Here is a 7,529-nt window from a genome sequence, read left to right on the forward strand (position 1 = left end):
TAAATCAAAAAATTACGGTGACTGCTGTACTTTTCCTCTACGGATATCTGCCTAACTGACCATCATGACGGACGGTCAATTTACATCAATTTACATTGATGTTGTTAGGGATTTTTATGCAGGGCCCCAACAGCCCTCTTGACCTTTGTAAGGTGAGTCCTAATTAACCCTTGATTGAACATAGAGACCAAGACATGTCAATCTCTTGGTCAAGATCTTCTCCCGTTTAATAATCAAAATGCATAATATATATCAGACAGAAGAGTCATCAAAGGGGTGTGAATAGTATACAGCAAAGCTATTGGACATCAGCATATTTTGGGAAAAAAGTTAATTAATTGTGCTCAGTTCTCAGAGACCTTGTACACAGATATTGTTTATACTAAGAAGAAGATAAGTGGCTCCAGAATCATATTATTATGCAGCTTCGAGGACAGACTGGCTTCTCATTAAATGTCAAAGGGTATTAGCTGACAGGCAGCAAACAGGTTACATAAAATGAAGTTTGAATCATGACATTAATTTGACAATGGTCAGGGAACATGGCCGCTGTATCTAAGATGGCGGACAGTAGTCAAGATGGCGTCTGAAACCAGTGCGACCTCCTTAACAATTCCCCCCTTTTGAGCTTTGCTGGCCTGTAACTCCATCCTGAGCGACCTCCTCAAGCTCCAGGTACCCACAGGTAGGCTAAGCCCGTACCTGCTGGACTTGTTAACTCTTCACCAGATCCCCTGGAGGCCAGTCACTCAGGGGTTACAGGCCCGCACACTCACATCACATCACTGAGTTCCCATAGTCCATAGGTTTGTAAACAGGCAGCATCATCCTCCGCTTCGGGCACTTCTCCTGTCCTGGTTCTTACCGCTTGGACGGCCATCTGGGACATGGTGGACTTGATGAGGGGGACCACACAGCACGCAATAAGTGACGAGAGCAAAATCACAATCCCCAATATCACCCCCACTTACAGGAAACCCTTCCAATCCCCCAACCACAAAGTGAAGGGCAAAGTGTCCACCCCAGAGTTTCTCTTGAGTTCCCTGGACAGTCCTTCAATCCTTCCAGTGCATGGGTAATGGATCCATAGGGGGCGATGTCATCTGGGATGTATATGCGACAAGCCACTCCCACCATCTTACAGACTCCTCCCTTCTCAGCAAGGATCATGTCCAAAGCCATGCGGTTCTGGGAAGCATCTCCGATATAATTCACAAATCTCTGTTGATTACAATAAAAAAAACAGTTACCCAACCAACATCTTTGCTCATAGCTCTCTGGGGAATAATGAACTCTAGACCTGCCCATATCTGATTGTGGGCCTTGTACTCATCTGGGACCCCCCTTGGTGCTCCCTTGGTGTATCTATATAAACGTTGTCATCTAGGCGCTTCTCTCAGACCTCCAGAATCCTTTGGGATTCTCTACCTTTTCTTATGTGTCTGATCAACCTTATCCCTGGGGATCACGAGGAAGGAATGCACAAGTCTTATCACCGTACACTCACCTTCCCAGCCTCTAGGCCTGACCTGACTCTCCTATCCCCACAAATCCAGTACATCAGACACTGCTAATACAGGGTTACCTGTGCTGTCAATGTTAAAGAAGGTCATTGTCTTGTTGCACCAACCGTAGGTAAAGTCTCCTACCCTGGTGGCATCCTGGTCACCCCTATAGATACAGTGATAGTCATGGTTGGGGTGTCCCTGAGCATACAGTCAGTCAGAAGAGACCAGCTAGCAAGAAGTAAGTTTACAATAGAAAGCATGGAAAGCGTGGAAGCGTGCTGACTTCCCTCTAGCTTCACAAACGTGGCACTGGTCAGCAGGACTTGGAAAGGACCATCGTAGCGAGGCTCCAGACTCTCTCTTTGGTGTCTCTTCACCACCCGTAGTCTCCAGGCTTCAGGTTATGCGTCCTGAGGTCTCTGTCTGCATCTGAAAAAGGAATCAGAAACACTTTTGCTGACCTTTTTCAAGGCCTGGCTCAACTGTGTGACATGTTCCACCTGGTTTCCTGCCATCAGTTATAGGGTCTGTGGGAAGTAGGGGCTTAGCCTGGGTGCACAGCCAAAAAGTACTTCAAAGGAGGACAATCCCATCTTTCTGTTGGGTGTGGTCCTAACTGAATAGTGGGCAGCAGGAAAGCACTCGCACCATGGTTTCCCTGTTTCTTCCATGGCCTCCCGGATCTCTAACTTAAGAGTGCTGTTTAAAGTATCTCAAACGCACCACCAACTTGGGAAGGGTATGGGGTGTTCAGGGCCTGTTCTACACCCAGGAGGGACAAGGTTTCAGGTCTTTACCTGTCCAGTGAAGTGGGTTCTGCGACCGGACTCTATGGTCTCTGGAAGTCCAAACCTGCAGAAAAATCTCACTCACCACCTTCTTGGCTGCAGCTCTGACAGTAGCCTTGGTCATGGGAGAAGCTTCTGGCCACCCTGGAAAGAGATCAATGCACACAAGCACGTACTCCTACGTGCCACTTTTTGGTAGCTGGATAAAATCCATCTGCAGTCTTTGGAAGGGATACAGCAGCTTGGGTGTCACCTTCTGTGGGGTCTTTACCACCTTACCCGGGTTGTGGCGGGCACAGACTATACAGGCTTTCACTAGTCTAGTGACAGGGGTAGTAATGCCCGGGGCAAACCACTGGTGGTTTATGAGCACTAGCATGGCCATTTTGGATGTGTATGTGTCTGTAGGCTACTTGACTTACTGTCGGGTGCAGGGCTCCGGGCACGCACACCCTCTCTCCCAGCATCCAGGTCCCATCAGCATCTGGGCTCCAGCATTCCTCCACTCTTCCTTCACTTCTGATGACACTCGGGCCACCAGGGACTGGAACACCTGTGGATCAAACTTTTAGCTCAGAACTCACGGCTGAGACTTCAGGACAGTCTATGTGCTCCATCTATGCAGCTGCCTTCACCATCCCGTCAGCCACATACTTGCCCTTGGCTTGTGGAGTTACCAAATTGTGTGTGTGCTTTTACTTTTATTATCCCCACCTCTTGTGGAAGTAAGAGAGCATCCATGAGCTCTTTAACCAGCGTGCCATGCTTATCGGGGGTCCCTGCAGAGGTGAGGAAATCTCTAGCCTTCCATATGGGTTCATAGTCGTGTTAAGACCCCAGAACTATACCTTGAGTATAGATGTTCGCCCTTTTACCTTCCACCAGCTGTAGCACTTCCCTGAGTGCCGTCACTTCACCTCCTGCGCTGACCTGTGTGGAGGGAGTGGTTCTGCTTGTACTACCTCATGTGCGCCACTGACCACTGTATATCCAGCATAGAACCGTCTGTCCTCCTGCAGACCTGGAGCCATCTATGAGAAAAACTCAACATCTGGGTTAATTACCCTTCTCTCCCCCCCTCTGAATCCTGGAAGACTGGTGACAGAATGAAGGATTCAGAGCTGTGCACCTTATCAGTGTATCCTGGGGCATCAGGAGTGCACACTGGAGTCTGAGCTGTCTGGCCCTGGCTCACATGCTTGGGCTGTACTTGGGTGAGGACACCGTGCAAAGGTATGTGGGGTTTGCACAATAACTGAGTGATCTAGGATTTGGGATCAACTCACTGGCCTTGCTGAGCAGATTGCTGGCTGCAGCTACTGATACATGAGGAGCTCCTCTCACGACTGAGTCTAACCGGGCCTAATAGTGGGCCACTGGGGAGGCCACCACATTCCTGGGCTAAGACACCTGTGGCCTAGATACTCAGTGCAAAATAAAATAAAAAGTCTGGTTCAGTGGCATGTGCCTAGGGCCGGGGCAGACAGAATTTGCCAGCTTAAGGCTATAGAATGCATCAATTGCCTCCTGACTAAGGGCAAATGGGGAAGAGGCAATGCAGTCAGAAAGGGGCAACATCAGGCTGGGGGCAGCAGACCTTATCCCAGGCCTGCAGGAGCTGGCCAGTCCTAGAAACATGTGAAGAGGCTTAGGACCTCAGGGCAGGGGCACATTCTGGACCACCAGCTTTCTTCCCTCTGTCAGGTGTCTGCCTGTGGCTGAGAAGCAGTGGCCTAGGAAGACCACCTTCTCCTGGCAGTACTGGAGTTTGTCTCAGGAAACTTTGCAACCCTTCTGGAACAGAAAACACATAAGGTCAATAAATGCATCCTGGCAAACAAAAACAGTAGGTCCTCCGCATACTGAAAAGGAGAACATCCAGTAAGGGGCTAGTCTGCCAGTCTACTCCCTGTAGGGCCGTGGGGTATTGCCTGGGTGAGTTTTACCCCCCCCTTGTGGGAATCTACATCAGGTATACTGGAATACTGGACTGGTAAAGGCAAATAGGTCCTGGCAATCTTCATGTAGGGGCACAGAGAGGAAAACATTTGCCAAATCAATAACAGTGAATAAAAGGTCACTCTCAGGGACTGCTGCCAGTTTGGGCTAGGGACCACTGGGCTTCGGTACACTCATTGGCAGCTTGGAGGTCATGGACCATGCTACATGTATCCGGCTGTTCTTTCTGAGTCTTTTCTTGACCGGAAATTGGCTAAAATCATCATCGGACTAGCAGGGGAGAGTTCTACAATGAAAGGCACTAACTCTGTCTGGGGGGGGCCGTTCAGAAGGGGGACTGTTCTCGCTAACATCCTTGTCCGTAACCACCCCCCTTGTCTTGCCCTGTCAGGGCCGTCTCCGCCACTCACTACAGTAATGTCTCCTCCCCGCAACGCCCACTTGGGTTGGTCGGTTGAGACTTCCGGAGATGTTGTCAATCTCACTTTGGCGTGGTCTGTGAAACATCCTCTATTCCCTCTGAACGTCAATGTCAGAGTCCCTCCACCACATTTCCAGCCCAGTGTTCTGTGCTACCTATAAAGTTCTGGCCAGACTCAAACGTCTCAATTAAATCCAGGTACACTTAAGATGGTTTTTTAATCAAAAAGGAACAAAAGTCAGTCATAGTCTCTGTAATACAGTTGGGGGCTCATTCTTGCTTAGTCTGTTCATGGGGTACACAGGAGGACATCACATCATACTGTATTCTTGTTCCACAACCAAATAAATTCCTTCAAGTCTTTTTTAGATTGTCAGGGAGACGTCTAAACGCAGCGATCTACCCCTCCCAAATGTAAACAACTTCAGCTTACTGTAGCGTCAAGGTCAGAACAGAACACAAAGTGATAACACAGCTCAGACAGAGCCCTAGATTTTTGGAGAACTTCAGCATCAAGGCCATGTACATGTCTTCACAAAACAAAACGCAGCTCCAACAGCCCCCACCCTTTTGTTAACCCCTTAAATGCCAGAAAGCAGGTACCGGAGACATTGTAATACTTTTTCATAGTAATTTTTCTCTAATTGTCGGGATCAATAAATTTTAATAATACTCAAACAACCTCCATCCCTCACTCCAAGACCCCTAGCAGACGCCCCAAGCATGGTCAGCTGTTATCCTACAAAGCCCCACAACCGCTTTTATGGCTGCCAACAGCAATCAACTGGAATGTAACTTAAAATGGCCGCCACTGAAAAATAAACTGACTTAAGATGGCCGCCACTGAAGGATGGCAGGGCGTGTCATCTTTTCTAACCACCAGATACAGGGGTGGAGTCTGGATTACAGGGGCCATTTTTTTCTCCAAGGAAAATATAATAAAATCTCTTTTTCTTAAATTCTTTCCACATCAAAAACTTTGAAATGTCCCTTATTGCCTGTCTCTTTCTTCAATGGGCACTCAGAAGAATCCCAGTCACTCTGTCCTGGTCCGTCCGTCAAAGTCAGAGGCTCTAAGTGTCTGTTTCCAAAGTTTTCTCACTTGTACAATCATCAGATCATCTGACACATCCCAAAACCTTCAAACCTTCAATATTACTTTTCATTTCAACACAAAACTACCAGCCTTATGTCCGATCATGTCAACTTGCACTTTTCCATCAGTTCTACTTATCTCAACAACCTTTTGTCTACTTACATCATGCCAATCTTCTGTCTACCTACATCTTTTTGTCTGCAATGCACTTGGCTCAATTCCAATTCACAACTGATCATAAATGCCTACTACTGCAACACAACCAAACTTGTCCCCACAGACACAGCGAATGCCAACACCTCGATTTACTGACCCCAAAGAAACTAGATACCAGACCTCCACAGAGGACTCTACACCAAGTCAACTCTGACCTGTCACTACTCTTTCACCGACTACACCAAGTCCACTCTCTTACCGACTCTTTACTAAGTCACTACTAGTTCTTACAGTCCCACGAGGCTGTTCAGACTCCCCAAAAAAAAGAAAGCTAAACACACACTTGATCAGAGCGGGTCTCCGCTGCACGTGCACAAATTGAGCTCTATACCTCTATGGGCAACCCTATTGGCACCAGTCAAACAGTACTAGACACTATGATAATCACAACATAATATCTCCCACTCTCCCACTCTAGCATTGCAGACATCTAAGGGTTACTCTTCCCGTCTCACTGCTTCAGCTAACATCACAGACTGTCTGACCATCCGTCACTGTCCAGTCTCTGTCCAGTCTCTGTCCATCACCTTACAAAGTGGTTCTTTGCCAAAAACTATGAGCTTAGGTTACAGTGAACAACAGTGGCAAATACATAACACAGAGACAGTCTTACCCGGTCCGTCCAACCAGTGAACCAGAAGTGACAAATCAAGGTAGACAAGAAAAAATTAATATCTTACCCTGAGAGCGCTCTGGTCAGTTCTGTTCACCGAGCCGGCGGGGACACTTCACGGAGGCTGTCTCGGTGTTGTTGTTGTTTACTTCTAAGCCCACCCAGGGACGCCAAATATTGTTAGGGATTTTTATGCAGGGCCCCAACAGCCCTCTTGACCTTTGTAAGGTGAGTCCTAATTAACCCTTGATTGAACATAGAGACCAAGACATGTCAATCTCTTGGTCAAGATCTTCTCCCGTTTAATAATCAAAATGCATAATATATATCAGACAGAAGAGTCATCAAAGGGGTGTGAATAGTATACAGCAAAGCTATTGGACATCAGCATATTTTGGGAAAAAAGTTAATTAATTGTGCTCAGTTCTCAGAGACCTTGTACACAGATATTGTTTATACTAAGAAGAAGATAAGTGGCTCCAGAATCATATTATTATGCAGCTTCGAGGACAGACTGGCTTCTCATTACATGTCAAAGGGTATTAGCTGACAGGCAGCAAACAGGTTACATAAAATGAAGTTTGAATCATGACATTAACTTGACAATGGTCAGGGAACATGGCCGCTGTATCTAAGATGGCGGACAGTAGTCAAGATGGCGTCTGAAACCAGTGCGACCTCCTTAACAATGTCAAAGGTTCTTTACCTTTTTTTAACGGAGATAAAAGCTGAGCTGAGGTTTGGCCTTGTGATCCTGCTGAACCTATAGCATCTGGCATCTGGGACTGTAACTGTGCCTAATACAGCGCATAAGATGCTACCATTGCTGTAAGAAACCTATGGTGTCCAGTAGGTGGCAGCATTGCACAGTGATACTATCTCCTGCTAGGACTACAGAGGGCTGAGGACCTGGAGATGCAGGACACAG

General features: G+C 47.3%; 1 long non-coding RNA gene across 1 annotated transcript; it reads right to left on the reverse strand.

Moving 5' to 3' along the window:
• Window positions 1-201: 201 nt before the first annotated feature.
• LOC140103925 (uncharacterized) lies at window positions 202-7,285 on the reverse strand. Its single transcript, XR_011850209.1, has 2 exons — window positions 2,719-7,285; window positions 202-1,937 (listed from the first exon to the last, which is right to left on the reverse strand). It is a non-coding gene; the product is annotated as an uncharacterized lncRNA (long non-coding RNA).
• Between the last annotated feature and the right edge of the window lie 244 nt (window positions 7,286-7,529).

The sequence above is a fragment of the Engystomops pustulosus genome, chromosome 10, assembly GCF_040894005.1.
Source record: "Engystomops pustulosus chromosome 10, aEngPut4.maternal, whole genome shotgun sequence".
NCBI classification, from domain to species: domain Eukaryota; kingdom Metazoa; phylum Chordata; class Amphibia; order Anura; family Leptodactylidae; genus Engystomops; species Engystomops pustulosus.